Here is a 19,021-nt window from a genome sequence, read left to right on the forward strand (position 1 = left end):
TCTCAATACTGGGTGATCATAGCTGTAAAAAAAATTGGCTTCTTATGAAGATCATGAGAATGTCTGGCTAAAATTAAAACTACTTTTTTCCCTGCATGCAGTTGATTTTATATTGTTTTATATTGGGTGGTCGTGTGAGAAGAAAGCAGCCTACCGGCCGGCGAGAACAATGCACTTGGCCCTCGAAACCCTAGCGACGCTGCCAGGTTGAACATCAATTGGGCGTTCCCTGCTGTGCAATAAGTGGATGTTTGTTGTTTCGTCAACTGTGTAAAACCTTTATTGGACTATATCAACGATAGAATTACATAATATATCTCATACTTCACCGTAACTTCTGAGTTATGAGAAGGACCTTTTCGTTTCGTTAGTGATTAATGCATCAATACACTTCGCAGAATTATTTGGAAACTTGCTTACCTTAGAAGTAGAGAAGAAGTCATTGTTTCTTCAAAATGTCTCGTTTCTACATGAACTTCAGTAATAAGGTACAGATTATGCTGTCGCTAACAACTCTGGTCAGCTGAGTGTGTGGAGCATAGTAGCATTCCCCACCAACAGCAAACTCTTGTAGCGCGCGCGTAATTCAATATGGTAAAGGCCGAAAACGGTGTTTTCTCTACTTTTTTAAGAAAAATACAATTTCCCATCACCTTTTCTCATGAGGGATTTGGACCACCATTGGCAGGTTTAAAAATGATGTGCCAGCTGAAAAACTGTTGTTATTCAACTGTAACACAGTATTTACAAGTTTTCACTGCCTATTTACAGAAACAGTATTTACAAGTTTTCACTGCCTATTTACAGAATTCATACTTTAAAAATAAATCATGAAATCAAATGTTTGAAAGATTACAATGCTCCTTCTTCAGTCGTCAGCATAATCACTGTCTGATGAATCAGATGAACTGTCATTCACATTTATTACAACAGGATCGATACTAGGGATGTCTTCCATGAGCGCATCTTTCTTCCAATAATGATTCTCAATTTTATTGGTGTGTTCAATGCCTTTTTTTCATAGCTTGGGAGTAATAGACCTCAAGGTTCTTGGCACAGATCCCGCATCACCTCCATTGATCTTCCTCTCTCCGCATAATTAAACATATTCACTTTAGCTATTTTATGTTTTACATAAGCCCATATCAACTCACAATGAGTGACTGGCAGCCAGATGAATTCAATGTCAGGATGAACATGCTTGATGATCTGCTCAAGTTTCTTTTTGGATGTCTGGAAGTGCGGGTTTGATTACTGGCCAGGTCATTGAAATATATCTTCACTCGGGGAGTGTATCCTCCCTTCAAGGTATCCATAGTAATGGTGGGATGCGTTCAACTTTTGAAATGTTTTGTATTTAAAGTTCCATGTGATAGGGGAAACACCACTCTTCATCATCTAGCATGTTTTTTTCCTTATTCCACTTTCTCAACCCACAACACATCTATTGCGAAGTACCTCTACATGACTCAAAGCTGATACAGAGCAGTGACAGAGTTCAGTTGGCACAGCAAATAGGCTAACTGGGCAAAACCACTCGGCCGATACGCTGCTTTCTTCTCTCAAAACCACTCAGTTAAATATAAATCTATATAAAATCAACATATGCATATAGGCAAAAAGCAGTTTTAATTTTAGCCTGACATTCTCGTGAGCTTCCTTAGAAGCCAAATTTTTTACGGCTGTGATTACCCTGTATTGAGAAAATTTTAACAACATTTTTCTCAAATATCAGATAAAATTAAAAGTTGGTATTCAGATCAACAATAAGTTCCTTTAAGACGTATTCAAGTTTGGTAATGATCAGATCAATACTTTTAAAGTTATGAATTTTCAAAGCAAGCGCTCCGTTGGAAATGGAAAAAATAACGGCACTTTGTTTGTTCAACCTGCATTAAACGACCAATGACCAATAGGAACTAAAAGTGGAAGATGCTACAAGGTGCATACTAGGAACAAAAGACGTGTGTATCTTGGGAATGTGCAGAAAGTAGGATGTGAATAGTTATTGGACTCTGATGCAATCAAAGATGAGTGCAGTATCTGTAAAGGAGATGGAACATGCTGCAAGCTAGTGGAGAGTGTATTTACTGGATCAAAGCGTGAAGGTAACGTACAAGGTCACATATTGCTTGCTGAAGAAGATTTTTTGAGTAAGGTATATTTCAGAGCAAATATGGTTCTGTGATTTTGAATGCACATTTTCTTTCCAGTGTTCAGAGAAACGTTATGCTGGCCCATAACTGAACTCTTCTTTACTCGAGAGGTTGATGACATTTCAGGCTGTCAGCGCATAGTGGTCTAACCCTTAGTACCCGTTTATGGGAATGTCAACTGACAGATGTAGACGTTTGAAAATCTGGCATGTAAGGTAGTGTTTGCAGCATAGACACAATTGTTGTATAAATAATGTAGTATGGTGGTTGGTCATACGTGTAGTTAATATTAATAGTGGATTATTGGCCATTTTGGTGCGGGTTAGGCCACTATTGTTTTGGCGCACTTGACCGTAATACACGAAACCTGTGAAATAGGCCATTATTGCAATACAAACTTTATTTTAACATTTGACAACATACGCATATAGCATTAATCTTAGTCATCAGCATCGTCGTTTACAAGAATGGTGCCTGCAAATTGCAGTGCAGATGTCTTCAAGTTATGATAATATCTATGGTTCGGAAGTTTATGACCTAATGAAGTACACAATATGCAAGCAAATATGCCCTAAAAACTATCTATATCTGTCTTAAGAAAAAAAAAAAAAGACAAATTACTAATGTTAAAAGTGTCAAAAGCTGATATGTGATCATAGAGCACACACATTCAATTATGCAAACTGACAGACCTACAGTTGGTAAATTTAAACACTTTACATTCATTATCATAGCCTCGAGGTGTAGTTTTCATTCTGTTTCTCTAAAAATATAACAACATCAAAAATATTAGGCATGCTTTTTGGTGTCTGTTGGCATATGTTCGTACAGCATCTCTTTCTTGGAATCATCTAATAAACCTGCTTCTTCTTCTTTTCTTTATGGGGCCTCTAAACATTAGTTCCTAATTAGCGTTGACCTCTAAGATCTTTTGCTACCATGTTTTTCCTTCATTCCCACCTAGATATACCTACTCCCTTCACAAAGCTGCATGTTGTTCTGGGTCTTGTTGGTTTTTTTCTCTCTCTTCACCTGGTAATCCTAGAGTAGAGTGTCTGATTCTACCCAGCGCCTCACATTTGAAAAGTATGTGTTCAGCTGATTCCTCTGCTTCATTGCATTTCCTACATATATTTTGTCTCTTATTACTCCAATTCTATGTAGGTGTTTTTTCAGATAAGTGTCCTGTCAACAGTCCTACTACCCATCTTATAATTTCTCTGCTGAGTTTGAACAGTTCTTTAGTATGCTTCTTGTTTGGTCCTTTTATCAGCTCCTTTGCAAGCCTGCATCCTGGGGTATTTTTCCAGTTTTCTATTTGTTTCTTTTGTACCCATTTTCCTATGTAGTGTTAGGCTTGTCCATAGGAAATACCACATACAGATTCTGGGCGTACAAAATGTGTTTCTGCCCCTTTCCTGGCCAGTTTGTCTGCCTTTTCACTTCCTTCTATACATGCATGTCCTCGAACCCATATTATTTTGACATTGTTGTACTTTGAGAGCTTCAGGAGAAGTGAATGGCAATACCAGACAATTCTGGATATTATCCGGACTGCTTTTAGTGCCTTAATGGCCGCTTGACTGTCTGTAAAAATGAAAATGTTCTTATTCCTATAGTTCATTTTCAGATTTTCTTCGAGACATGTTGTGATAACTATCACTTCCGGTTGAAAGACTCTAGTGTGTTTGCCCAGGCTCATCTGGATTGATCTCTCAGGTCTTCCACCCATTGATCCCTCTGTGCCATCCCCAGTCTTTGAGCCACCAGTCCAACACACTATATCTTCTTTTTCAGTATTCCATTTGTTGATATCCCAGTCTTCTTTTTTTTTTTATTATCTGGGTCTCAAACAGTTTTTCAAAGTTGTACTTCGTAACATATGATCAGAAGGCATGTGTAGAACTTCCTCTGTTATTACTCTGTTAACTTTACAGTGTTCTAGATTAGATCTTTGTGCATTCCAGCACTCGGATTGTGCCAATGTATATAAACTTATTCTAGCCTGTCCTTTTATGAAATTGCATAGTGATGAGAAGTCTAGTAAAATATTCAAGGCTTCTGTCGGCATAGTTCTCATAGCCCCAGTTATGGCTACGCATGCTATTCTCTGTAGGCTATCCAATCCACTACTGACTTCTCCTTGGCTTACTTTCTGCCACCAGTTGATTGCAGCGTAGGCCGTCAACGATCTAATGATCATTGTATCCACATTACCATTGATGGTCTCAGGCACCATGTCTTCCCGATGACTCTTTTACATGCACACAGCAAGTTCTTGGCCCGGATTATGTTCCTTTCTATATGTGGATTGCAGGTTAGAGTTTTATCTAACACTACACCTAGGTGCAGTGCCTTTTCTTCCAAATATGTATATCTTGCCCAAAGAACTTCAGTGATCTCTTTCCCTCTAATTTCTTCCTCCTTGTAAAAGGTACCAGAGTTATCTTGCTCGGGTTGACTGATAGTTGTTCTTCCCGACACCAGTTCTCCACAAGGTTAAGTGATCTTTGCATGAGGTCCTGGATAACACTCATCACCTTACCTCGTACCACAATCACTAGGTTATCTGCATATCCTTGTTTATAAAAACCTTGTTCGTTGAACGTAGCTATGATTTTGTTCACCACGAGGTTCCACAGCAGAGGAGAAAGAACTTCTCCCTGAACACAGCCTTGGGTTGCCCTAACCGTCAGAGTTTCTTCAAATAGTATTTCTTTTATCTTCCTTCCGTCCAACGTGGATTTAATCTATTTGACGATGGTTTTACTCGCCATGCTCTTTTCCAATGCTTTGATCATAGATTCATAGGTTGTATTGCTGAAGGCTCCTTCTATACCTAGAAATGCTGTCAGTGTAATTTCTTTATATTCTAAGTTGTTCTCTAGTTTACAAACCAACTGGTGGTGTGCTGCTTCAGTGGATCTTCCAGGTCTATATGCATACTGAATTTAACGTTGAGTTCAGTTGCTCCATTCTTCTGATATATTTATCCAGAATTTTCTCCATTGCTTTCAGCATGGGGGAGGTTGAATATAATGGTATGTATGCTTGGCTTGGGCGTAATGTGCACTTCCAGGCTTAGGTATGAATACTGCTTTAGCTTCAGACCATGATTTCGGCACCTACCCTGAAGCTAGACCAGCTCTGAAAAGGTTCGTCAGGGCATTGACGAGTATTTCCTGTCCTTCCTGTAGGAGTATTGGAAGTATCTCATCTGGCCCCGGAGTCTTTATAGGATGAAACGTGTCGATTGCCCATTTTACATGGTTACGTTTTATTATTCTATTGGCGCAGATCCAGCCTGCTCTTCGAGCTTCGGTCTCTGTTCCAACTGTTTCTTCTTCTGTCATCTCCTCAGCCTCAGGAAAGTGACACGCCATTAGTATCTCCAGCATGTCCCTCCCCGCCTGAGTAAATAATCCATCTGGTTTCTCCAGTGACCCCACTTGATTTATATCGGTTGCTTTCAGAACCTTCTGGAGCCTTGCGGTTTCTTTTTCTCACAGAACAATCTCCAAGATTTTTTTGTTTGTTTTCTGTATCTCTAGGTTATACTCGGTAAGTTTCCTATGATATACGTCCCACATACCATTTCTAGATGATATTCTATACAATATACTAACCTCTTTTTCCATTTTGGCTAGTTTGTTGTTCCACCACCATACTTTTTTGGTGTTTTTCTTTTCTTTGAGAGGACAGTTTTCATGGAATGAGTCTATAAGTCCCAAATTTTTCGGTATTAAGTATTCCTGATCCTGAGAAATTCGGGATTGACATAATTTTTAAAAAGTTGCGCAATAGACTGGGGTTTTTTGTGTGTGAAAAACTGTGCTTCATATTGCTTGAGTTGAATAGCAATTTTTATTGTTTTTAGTTAATTTGTCAGTAGTAGGTATGTGAATTTATGGATATCAGTAACGAATGAATTTAATTCCTGCAGTTCTGAGAAGTTATGTTTATATTGCACTCTTGTAGTTTATTCTTTTTAAAGGTATTTGTGACAAGACTATAGTGCTTATGTCTCTATCTAAAGAACGTTTTTTCATGAAACATAAAAAAAGACTGTAATGCAGCATCTGTGTGGAGCCATTTTTTGGTCGCTATAGATAGTAAAACAGTGCACTGTAAATACTGCCTGGCTATATTAAAAACGTTAGGAGGGTCAACCAAAGGACTACACACCCATCTTTCAACCAAACATAAAAGCAAAGTCATCTCCGTACAGGCCATGAACGCCCTTGGAGTGGTGGAAGGTAAAGGCTTCCACTATTCGTAACCTTGGCACTTGGTGGGGTAGAGTGGTTAGCTCTATGCCCGGCCGCCTTTGCCCCCAGGAATTAACCTGGTACTCGTTTTTGGTGTAGGCTGAGTGAACCTCAGGGCCATGTGCACCTCCGGAAGTGGAAATCTTGTTTCTTAAATTTTTACGACTTCCTGACAGGGATTCGAACCCACATCCTTCCGGGCGAACCGAGCACGCCTTTACCGCCTCGGCCAGGCAGCCCCTCTTTCAACCAAACATAGAAAAAAAAAAAAAGAGTTATTTTTGCAAGGCCATCCTCATCAACTACCCAAAGTGGCGAAGAACCATCACTGTTGAAGTGAAAACGTAGCTCGCTTGAGGACTTTTTTTGTTATAACTGAATGACATTTTATCCCAAATGACAGCCTTAGATGGCTTTCCTTTTAGTGTCTTTGTACTCCCAAACGATTTAGGAGCGTTGTTATCAAAAGGGTATTCAGATTTACCGAAAGCTGCTCCAACAGTTTGTAACCATGTTGTCAATTACAGTTACAGAATTAGAAAGTATATACAAGCTCATTTAAGTGCTTTAAAAAATGAAGGCCAGCGCTTTAGTTTGAGCAGTGACTTCTAACAAAAGATACACAAACGTAAATCTTCATTTGGAGAAAACGTTTTGGAGTTTAATCCTTATTTGTATTGATGTATGTTTGAAGGCTGGGACATGTGTTGCTGTTTTAAAAGAGCGCCTTTTTCAATTTGATATTTCATTGGACAGCGAAATCGTGGCAATCGTAACCTATGGTCCAAATGTCATGCTCAGAGTCGGAAAACTTGTAAGTACAGAACACCAAGTTTGTTAGCTGCGTCTGGGGATCAGTGGTAGAGTGTTGGCCTCTGGATCCCAAGATAGCGGATTCAAACCCGGCAGAAGTAGAAGGATTTTTGAAGGGTGGAAAAAAGTCCATTCAGCACTTATGTCGTACGATGTCGGCACGTAAAAGATCTCTGGTGACACATTCGGTGTTTACCTGACAAAATTCATTAAATCTCAGCCAGCGCGGCTGTGAGCTTGCATCCGGGAGATAGTAGGTTCGAATCCCACTATCGGCAGCCCTGAAGATGGTTTTCCATGGTTTCCCATTTTCACACCAGGCAAATGCTGGGGCTGTACCTTAATTAAGGCCACGGCCGCTTCCTTCCAACTCCTAGGTCTTTCCTATCCCATCGTCGCCATAAGACCTATCTGTGTCGGTGCGACGTAAAGCCCCTAGCAAAAAAAAAAATCTCAGCCATAGACACCCAAGAGAGTTTCAGTTTATTCAGTCTGCCATCTAGTGGGCCTAGAGTAAGACGAAATGTCGAAATTGATGAGCAGACAGCCAGATGGTGTCATATTGAAATATCTGCACACAGTAACTGATGGTGGTGGTGGTGGTGGCGGTAGTGATTATTGTTTTAAGAGGAAGTACAATTTGGCAACCATCCTCTATATAACACTAATCAGAGGGAAAAAATGGAAGGGATCCGACACTTCAAAAAATGAAGGTATCGGCCAAATGAAGACAAGGGCCACGAAGGGCATGAAAATGAAAGACCCCCTAGGCCTCCATACGTAAAACCGTTAAGAACAAGAGTTGACCAAGGGAGGTCAGATAGGATAGATGAAAGTGAGGAGCCTGGCACAAGTAAGTGGAAGCAATGCCAGGACTCAGTTCAGGGCCCCATGGTCGCCAAACCACGCTCCAAAGTTCAGAGCCCCTGAGGCCCCTTTTAGTCACCTCTTACGACAGGCAGGGGATACTGTGGGTGCTATTCTACCGCCCCCACCCACAGGGGGAACACGGTGGCTGAGGCCAGACGATTATTATTTTTACCAAGTTTGTTTTGCTCATGGTATTCACTTATCCGTTTGTGATTTTCTTTATGAAGAATGTATACCCTGTATACCATATGCTTCAGAAAATGAGTCCACTGAGCTCCACGATGCACACACTGATTATGGTGGTGACGTTCTTGAATCAGGATCAGCCCTTGAAGAAAGAGAAAATTGTCTGGATTTTATGAATGACCAGAACATCAAGGATGTAATAAAAATAAGTTCACAAAGTAGTTCTTATTTTCTAAAGAGCATCGTTGAATGATACCATTCTTCAAAAATATGTGAAGATTTGAGCATGGCAAAGAGCTAAATTGACTTCTTGATTGCAAAAACCAGGTGGAACAGCCTCTACACTATGCACAAGCATTTTGCCTTTTTGAAAGTTAGCATCAAAAAAGGCGCTTATAGATTTGAATAAACCAGTGAAATTGGGAGAGTCCTATTACAAACTTATCGATGAAATCATTAAAGTCTTGGCTCCAGCCAAATTAATTGTAGAATCACTTTGTCGCACTGATAAGAAATTGTGCAGAGCTGATGCTGCCCTTAAGTTTCTTTTTTAGCAGTTAAATGACATTAGCTCCTATTTGGCTTTTAAATTCAAGATAAATTTACAAAAAGCGCAAAGATCACCAAAGAAATGAGTTGTGTTTTATGCTACGTACAAAATCCTTGGTGACAATGTGGCATTGGTGGTTCGATGATGAAATAAAGCTTACATTTTCAAGTCCAAGCAAAGTCCTGATAAAATACAGATTGTTTCTTTAATTGAGGGATTAAATGGTTAAAAAAAATGACAAAGAGGAATAACAAAATATGCAAGTCGAGCTTACAACTACAGAAAAAAGCGAATTGATTCTCAAAGAAAAGGGAAACAGAAAACAGCATGAAAATGATGTCTCCTGAAGCATTAAAGGAAAATGATTTTTCCATAATTGTTAAGAAGGAAATGAACCTATATGAGACTTCAAATTCTACTCAGAGCTATGACCTAGAGCGGAATATTTACTAACGATTCCTCCAACTTACATCGAACCTGAACACGCTTTCTCAGCAGCTACATATATGTAAAACAAGTGCTGAAATGTTTCCACCTGTTCAGTACTAATTTATTGTAACCTAAAAAGTGCTACAATGTTTCCACCTGTTCAGTACTCATTTATTATAATCTAAACAGTTATATATATTTGAAACTAGTTTCGGTCTTGCTAGAGACTATCTGTCAAAATCGTAAAGTTTTCTTCGAATTTGAAGTCTTTATCCTTATTACATAACTTTTTGTATAATAACCCTTTTTATCGTGCTGTTGATATTTGCAAAATATTCATTAAAAACACTACACTCCTTAACTGCAAGTCCCTCTTCATTATGAAAATGGTATATTCATGTTGTGACTGAGTTGTAACAGGGGCATATGCATGTGCCTTACGGACGACAACCTTCACCATAGCAAAAGTATATGCCGGCTGCAGGTTGAAACAACCTAATGTGTAAAAACAGTCGTAAGCGTTGCTAGAATTCAGGTAGAAACTGTTGAAAATATTCTTACATGGCCATGATCCGAAGGTGGGAAATTTCTTCGGAACTACATTTCCTTTAACATTTATATATTCTTTACCTTTCGATCGCTTTTCTTTTTGAATGTTCTGTTCCCACTGTTTCTCAGTCCAGACCAGTTTTCTTCTTTGCTGAGGTTCATTTATGTTGGTGTCCGGCTAAATGGTTAGTGTGCTGGCGTGTGGTTTAAGGAGTTCCGGGTTAGATTCCTAACCTTAATTGGTCAATTCCGATGGCTCGGGAGCTGGGTGCGTGTATGTGCATTTTTCAGCATTAGAATTCATCATAGGTAGGGCCTCATCCTCATAGAAGTACAGGTCGCCTAAAGTCGTCAACTCAAAAGATCTGCACCAGGCCTCCACGGAGGCGACACACCATCATTATTATTATTATTATTATTATTATTATTATTATTATTATTTATTAGCTTATTATTATTATTGTTATTATTATTTACATAACAGTACTACAGTCTCCCTCTGATCCATGATTGATGTAGTCAGCGTGGTATCATTACATGTACCAAATAGATTGGGCTCTGATAACGTGATACATTACTCGTCTGATATAATACTTGTACGCTGGCAGGTGGGCAAAGTATACATTCCACTCCTGAGTCGTTTGTATTAGTTTCAGATTGCAGTATTTCTGAAATGGATATGTTTTAGATGGGTACTTCTCTGGAAAATTGTATCATGTAGTATTAGCGCGCACGCGCGTGCGTGCGCGCGCGCGCACACACACACACACACACACACACACACACACACACACACACACACAAACGGTTCCATGGTGTGTCAACCACAGTACTATAATCAGGTACTGCGGATTTCTCTTCCACTGGCTATCACGTGCTGTATGATGTATGTTACAATGTGCTGCCGGCCTACTGCCTGTGCACAAACAGAGCAGTCATGGCCTCTGTGACAATGGCCAGTATTGCCTCAGTTTATTATGGAACTATGCAATGCATAAATGTGCTGCCACATTGTGCATGTTGTCCAAATACATTTATCGTCATTGTACAATGTGGGTTAGGCTACTATTGCGCTGATAGCTTTCTTTGTCCCTATTTAAATTCCAGCAATCTGTATAATTATCATTATCATCATAATCATGTTCTGCACTCCCTGTTGTGAGTGGGGGCAGTAGAATACATGCACGGTATGTATGTCGTAAAAGCCGACTGAAAGGGGACCCAGTGGTTTTCAGCTTGGGGGCGTGGGTTGGTGACCATGGATACTCTAGCTAAGTCTGGTACTTCTTCAGCTTACATGTGCCAGGCTCCTCACTTTAATATCTGACCTTCCTTAGTCAACTCTTGATCTTTTCTGACTGATGGTGTGGGTTTGTGAGGCCTAGGGAGTCTGTCTTTTTACACCTTTCTCAGCCCTTCTCTTTCGCCAGTACCTTTATTCTTCGAAGCATGGGACCTCTTCCATATTTCCTCTGATTAGTGTTAATAGAGGATAGTTGCCCTGTTGCTCTTCCTCTTCAAACACTTGTCCACCTTTCTGGATTTCTAGTATTCCTTCATCTTGAAGGAGAATGCAGTTCTTTGCTCTTCAGACCACTCTAAGACAAGTTGTTTTCTCACTCTTTCTGGAAGATCCTTTAACCCATGTACCCAGATTCTCAACTTCTTTTTTGAACCAGAGTCTGAGAACCTCCACTGCAGTTGCCCATGGAGAGGACATTTCCAAGTCATAAGAAGATCAAGAATTCTTTCACATATTCTGGTGTCAGTCATTTTAGAGAGATTACCATACAACATAAGATGGTGCAACAAGCAAGTGCTTTTCGAATTTATAGTTCAGCTCTGCATTTGAACCTAGGCGATATTAACTCTCAGAATTTTGACACGTGCTGAAGATCTGTGATATAGGTTTCAGTTCCATTAGGGCATACTGGGGCAAATCTCTGGCAACCAAGAATGAGCTAGCATCAAAATTTATAATATCCAACAATGGCCCAATTACATTGGAATTATGTTAGCTAAAGATCTTCCTTAGGAATTTCCTCTCTATCATTTGTCTTTGTCTCACCGTTAGAAGAGAGGGCACCGGGCGAGTTAGCCGTGCGCGTAGAGGCGCGCGGCTGTGAGCTTGCATCCGGGAGATAGTAGGTTCGAATCCCACTATCGGCAGCCCTTAAAATGGTTTTCCGTGGTTTCCCATTTTCACACCAGGCAAATGCTGGGGCTGTACCTTAATTAAGGCCACGGCCGCTTCCTTCCAACTCCTAGGCCTTTCCTACCCCATCGTCGCCATAAGACCTATCTGTGTCGGCGCGACGTAAAGCCCCTAGCAAAAAAAAAGGAGAGAGGGCGCCAAGCAATCTGCACCATCAATATCAGGACATACTGCTGTGGTGTAGTAGCAGTATTTGGCCTGTCATGAGATTGATCTGGACCGATAAGTGGGTTTGCATAAGTGAAAAGCTGTTTCCGTGCGCTTAGCTCAATGATATTTCAGAGCTTCTCTCTCGGATGATTTCTCCAAGATACTAAAAATAAATTTGTTTGATTTTTTTCCTATACCTGGTACCAAGCAATGAAGTGGTATTATGATTGTCAGACATAGTTACTTCATTTTTTTCAAAAGGTGTCTGGTGACCTTTATGTTCAGCTACGTCTTGTAATGTTCCAACCTGGAGGCTAGTGATGTTGAGGTCATGTGCCGTTAAGATATAGTCACCTGAAAAAACAAGGCAGTCGATGTTCACTGTCTGGATCAAGTGTTGAGAACGTAATGGTTGGAGCTAGGCTTCCAAATGGTTAGCCTTAGAACCATGATGGGCAGTCATGAAGCTGAAGTTTGGTTTTGGATTTCTCTTCTATGCTAACTGCTTTCTGTACAGCTTTACAGAGCTTCCTGCCCTGGATTTCATTCAGGTTGAATCGCTTCTTCCATTGTGGAACTCTCCTCTTCTGCCTTCTGTCGTTGATATAGGAGTGGTTTACCATTGCCTTCTATCCATTGTCACCTAAGTGATTATCCACCTCAGACATTCTCCTATACTGCTGCTGCCCTGTACAAGGAGATAGATGCTTCTTTATGGATTTGAGTGGCATTTCTTCCACCAAGGAGTCCCTCACCCCATCTAAAAGGACTCCTCTACCCAAAGCCTTGGTCTCCTGCATTGAGATGTTGGCTGCATAGCTACTCTAGTTCTGTAGTGAGCTAACCCAGCCAGATTATTATTTTTGTCTTCTTTTTTTCTTATTTTATATGAAGGCAAAGAATAAAAGTATGTGTATGTATGTTGGGTATTCAGCTCAAAGGCTGGTTTGATCCTCCACCGTTCTGCCAACAGCTGTCATAGGTAGCCTGGGCGTTACTGAAGAGGCATACTAGGGAAATGAGGAGTGAAGTAGTTTCCCGTTGCTTCCTCACCGAGCCAAAAGTTGCTATTACATATCATTCTGCCAAGGCCACTGAAATGCATGCTCCAACCGACCCTATGAGCGATATTTTCATACCATTTGTAACAAGGACTGGCTGCTTAAGGATTGGTATTACTAGTATCACTCCTACCTCGGGTCAGTGAAATTAACAGATTTATTCTAACCCAAAAATACAAATATTGCACAGTTAAATCATTACCACGAGAGCTAGCTCACTCCTACCTCGGGTCAGTGAAATTAACAGATTTATTCTAACCCAAAAATACAAATATTGCACAGTTAAATCATTACCACGAGAGCTAGCAAAGTTCATCCTAGTCATCTTGAATCATGTAGTCGTGTAGAATCCTAGTCATGATGGCCTAATGGCTTTAAGCCATTTAAACAGGCTAGTCTATTATCTGTCAGAGACCTGCATGGATGAGTAAAAATGTAATAGATTTATACAGAACAGTCACTTTATTGGGGACGTCTGCAGCGTGACTTTGTGTGACGAGTGACATGATATGAACAGTTCACACACAGCGTGCTGACTTCCCTGCACGTCAGACAGTAACATTCGACAGTAATGGGTAAACTTTGACCACAAGCGGGCAGATCTGTATATATGTGTGTGTTTTTACAAGCTGTATTATGTTGCACCAACACGCTTATCGCGATGATGGGATAGGAACGGGCTAGGAGTGGGAAGTAAAGCAGCCATAGCTGTAAGGTACAGCCTCAGCAATTTGTCTGATGTGAAAATAGGAAACAACGGAAAACAATCTTCAGGGCTGCTGACAGTGGGGTTCAAACTCACTATCACCCAAATGCAAGCTCACAGCTGCACGCTTCTAACCGCACGGCCAATTCACTTGGTAGGCAGGTAATTGGGGTCCGGATGTGTGGTGTCAGTATCTCAACAATTTACAAGTAACAACTCTCATTATTGTTCCGTATTGAAGATGACATTAGGCCAAAAATCTCAAGGATAATTTAATAAAACCACCTATTCAATACTTTCCACGTTTAATATATTTTGAGTCTGCATGAATTTATGTAGACATCAGGTACATGTTCCACCCATTATTTGGGCATCTTCAGTCTGTAGACAACCTTTAGGTCAAGGTCTGGGACCTTATTTAATCATATATAATATAAAATATAAACATTAATAATCTCTTACAACTAACATGCCAGGATAATAATTTTAAAAATGTGAACAGTACATAAATGTGGGTAACATCAATTAATGGTGTTTTAACACAATTAAAACTTGTCAGTCCTATTCTATCTAACTTAAAAATATGTCCAAAACTAAAATGGATAATCTTCCTTCAACATAGGTCTTGGGTAAAGAGGATATTCATACGGGGGCTCATTTGACCCACATAAATATCATTTTCATAATCTTGATGTAACTAATGCTGAAATGTGTTGTCAACCACAAGTGGAGATTTAAAACCGATTGTTATATGTAGATTGGTCAAGATTGTTGTTGTGAAAGAAAATATAAACGTCTTAGTTTTGGGTCGTATGTGACGACAAGGAATTTTAAAGAATACAGTCGTAGGCTGTTTCTTAGTTTTAGGCTGCTGCTTAATTGGGAAAGAACATCCTAGACACTTATTACAGGCTTGTATTTATATCATACCCATTGATGTGTTGCTTGGCCTTTGGGAGGGATCTTAAGATTATCTGTAATGAAGTAAAAAATAAATTTTAATTGGCAATTAAGAGCACGTGTTGTGACAAAACCTATTAAACTATGACTGTAAAGTGACTTACTTCTTCAGTTCATACTAGGTGGACCTGTCTATTCCGGCAGCACCTAATCTCAACACTTGCCACTCTTGTTGGCGTTCCCGTACCACAGTATCGAGGGTGTACCTAGAGTCGGAGGTGTCGTGGACAGATATCAATCAGAAGATCAAACTGCGGCCAGTCGCAAGTGCTTGGTCAGCGAGGTGGACATAGGGTGTGACAACTGATATCACAGCAAAGATGCTCCACAGTGAAACATTTGACCCACCAGTACAGTAGCAGACAGGTATGGCCGGTTCGCACAATGACCTTAAGAAGGCTTTGGCGTTGACTCAGGTTCGGGAGCAGTAGACCAATAAGGGTGCATCGTCGCCATAAGACCTATCTGTGTCGGTGCGATGTAAAGAAAGAAAGAAAAAAAAGAGGGTGCCCCACTTGACCCCACGTCTTCAGAAACGGCGCCCGACATGGGCCCAAGAAAGGCGTCGGTGGACCTTGGACTTGCGGAAAAAGAATGTCCGGAGTGATGAGTCCTGTTTCCTATTGCAGTGTGCAGATGGCTGAGTCTGCATCCGGCATAAACGGCATGAGATGTCCCCCTCACCTGTATCATGAGCGTCTTAGTCTGGAGAGCTTTCTCCTGGTATCCCTGGGGCCATTGGCGATTGTATGACATATTTTGAGCTGCAGGAACCTGTAAGCTGACAATCTGCACCCTTATCTCCAGGCAGATTTGACAAACAACAATGCCCTACTTCAAAAGGGGAGTGTACTATGTCACCAAGCTCAGGTCACTACAGATTGGGTGGAGAAATATGGCAGTGAATTCTCCCCTCTACCATAGTATCCAAATTCCCTGGACTGTCAAACTTGTCTGGGATTTGCTGGAACATACTCTGAGATCTGCTCCTACGCCTCTACAAAATGTTCGTCACCTACACAAGGTGCTCTCAACAAATATGACTTGGATTGGACGTGGGTGTTGTAGAAACTGTTCCCCGATGTTTCCAAGCTGTAATCACCAGCAAATTGTGACGAACCTATTCCTAGATAGGTGTTCCTAATTATGATGCCAGATACCTTGTGCTAGTAACGGAAAGGAACCAACAAGTACGAGTGAATACAAATGTTGAATAGAAAGAAGCCACAAAAGGATGAGGACTGTGGCCATGTTTGTAGAACTAGCATTATTGAGGAGAAAGCCAATCTATTTGAAGATGGCAGAGTATAAAGATGTGCAAATTTTCCTTATCGTTTCATGTTTTCTTTCAGTGTCTCAGTGTTTGTACTGTTCTATACATGTCTAGGTCATTATATCATTAACTGTTTAGGCTATGCTCACGCATTTTCCTAAGCACCCAGGGGCAGGATTTTTACAGCAAAAATGTCCATATTTGATTTTGCTGTTCACATTCGTATCATTAAAGCTACAAAATCTGATGCACCTAAAATGTAATAATTTTTTGCAATTTTCTTTTTCATCTAAGATATCATATCCCTAGTGTAAAAAAAAAATATATCAGTTTTGTAATATTCTTTTTACAGATATCTTTGTCAAGATCTACTCGTGTTTAGGGACTGGATCTATCTGATCTACCTTCCACTGATTGTGGACAAGACAGTTTCTTTACATGACCAATTGTCAATTGCCCATGGCAATGCCGATTAATGATCGTACGATAATATGCCAGTTACTACTCATCACATACATATATGTACTACAGTATGCATCCTAGTCATCAAACAAGTATTAATATCTGTGTTTTGAACCATTCGGTATGCTTGATAGTGTTTATCTTTACGTCGTTGGGAGAAATTGACATTTTTTACAAGCTGCTAAGTGATAACTTCAGTTCAGAAATAGCAGCAAATGTCTCGTTACATATGAAGGATACCACTATACAATGCCACTTACCCAGAACCATGAAGACTTCACACTTGCTTAGTATTTTCAAAGTGCAGTTATTTTTTGAACAGTCCTTGTGCATTCCAGGGAGATATTAAGTCGTCGTCGCCATCCTCTGCTGTTGGAGCTCTCCGCAGTCGGTCTCTCCCTGCAACTTTCCTGATATCATCTTGCCACTCCTCTGATGATTCTCGGTTGCTACTGGAGGATTTTCTTCGTCCACTACGCGTCATTTCTGCCTTGCGTTGTGACCCGCCCAACACCACTTGAGGCTGGCAACAAGTTGTACAACGTGACCCCAGTTGCCACTGGATCTTCTAGTTCTGCATTCTGTCCATAAGATATTCCAAACATGGCTCTCTCCATGGAATGTTGGCAAGTTCTTATGTGCCTGGCATTGCTCTGTGTAAGTGTTTCTTTCTCAAGACCATATGAGGTCCTCAAAAAATGATTACATTTATTATTACATTTTAGATTACGTTTTACACTATTACATTTTAGATGCATCGGATTTTGAAGTTTTAATGATATGAATGTGAACACCAAAATCATCAAACATGGACATTTTCGCTGACAACACACGACTCATGTCTCCTTTCGAGTTTAATCAACACTTCAGGGTTCTTGAGGATGAACCCGTGTTTTCCAAAAGTTGTTCTTGTCAGACCAATTCTCCTCAATATTTCTTCTGTCTGGTTCTTTTTACCAAGCTTAATATTGTGGCCACGGTAAAGATCATGGTCAATAACTTCAAGGGCTTGTTGATCCACTTTTCAAATGACGTCTGGACTTAGAATCTTAATTTTTTTAAAGTTTATTTTTGGGCTAACTCTCACTTGCTGCTTCGTGGGGTTTTTTGAACATGGTCTTAAGCTGCTTCTTGGCAAACTTCAAGTGTTTGAGGAAGGTGCCATTAAAGCTGACCCTCTTCTCCCATGACATAGCCTTGAAGACATCCTGTAAGGCCAAGACAAACATTTTCAGAAAAATGGTGTCTCCCTGTCCCAGACATCTCTTGCTTCTGGTAGGCGACGAAGCTCAAATGGAGGGGAATGTTGTACTCCACGGCCTTCTCTAGGAGTGCATTCATGGCCTCGAGCTGGTCTACTGTGGTGAAGCCTGTCTGAAACTTGGCCTGTTCAGCTGGCTGGTGAAAGTCGCACTGGTTTGTCAGTCAGTTTTGTCACAGTCTGCATCATCAGCTTGTATATATTGGAGAGCAAACTGATGTGTTGGAAGTTCCCTTTGTTGGAGCTGTCTGGCCTCTTGAACAGCATGATGACCTCAACATTTCTCCACATTAGAGGGATCAGGTTGTTCCTGCAGGCACTTGTTTAGTAGGGCTAGTAGATCAGTGGCTCTCGTCCTATCACCAGTATCTCACTTGTTGTTTGGTCTTGAGTTGAAGCTGTCGTGTTCTTTCATTTTCTTCAGAGCTACTTGCAGTTCCATGCTGTTGAGATCAGGAATCTCCTCAAACCGATCATCCAGAATTATCATTATCTTATCTGCCACACAAGAGTCTAGCTCCTGAGGGAGCAATAGTTCCTTGTTTCGCTGCATAGCGCTGTAAGAACATAATCGGAGCACTTTGAAAACCTTCAGTGAATTTGCTGCCGCATAATGCCGTATGAAAATAAATGTATTTCTTCTTGAGTAGAGGCCATGGGTTGAGATTTGGAGTAGGATGGGGAGGTCTTACCATTAACAACATAAGTCTTAAAAAAAAGATATTGCATGTATGATTTCCTCTTGGAGGTGTTATCAGACTGTAGTTATGACGATTAAATGTTTTAAGTTAATAATACTGGGTGTATTTGTTTTATTATCATTCGTTCTTTCAGATTAACATCCACCTTCCGGCTCTGTGGCTAAATGGTTAGCGTGCTGGCCTTTGGTTCCAGGGGTCCCGGGTTCGATTCCCAGCAGGGACAGGAATTTTAACCTTAATTGGTTAATTTCTATGGCATGGGGACTGGGTGTGTGTGTCGTCTTCATCATTTCATCCACATCGTAGCGTGCAGGTCTCCTACGAGCGTCAAATCAAAAGACCTGCACCTGGCGAGCCGAACATGTCCTCGGACACTCCCGGCACTAAAAGCCATGCGCCATTTCATTTTTC

At 40.6% G+C, this 19,021-nt stretch overlaps 1 protein-coding gene across 1 annotated transcript in view; it reads left to right on the forward strand.

Annotated features, from left to right (window-relative positions):
* The window catches only part of LOC136857368 (transcriptional regulator ATRX), a 605,506-nt gene that overhangs the window by 196,391 nt on the left and 390,094 nt on the right, over positions 1 to 19,021 (forward strand). The window lies entirely within an intron of this gene.

Source organism: Anabrus simplex, chromosome 1 (genome assembly GCF_040414725.1).
Source record: "Anabrus simplex isolate iqAnaSimp1 chromosome 1, ASM4041472v1, whole genome shotgun sequence".
NCBI lineage: Eukaryota > Metazoa > Arthropoda > Insecta > Orthoptera > Tettigoniidae > Anabrus > Anabrus simplex.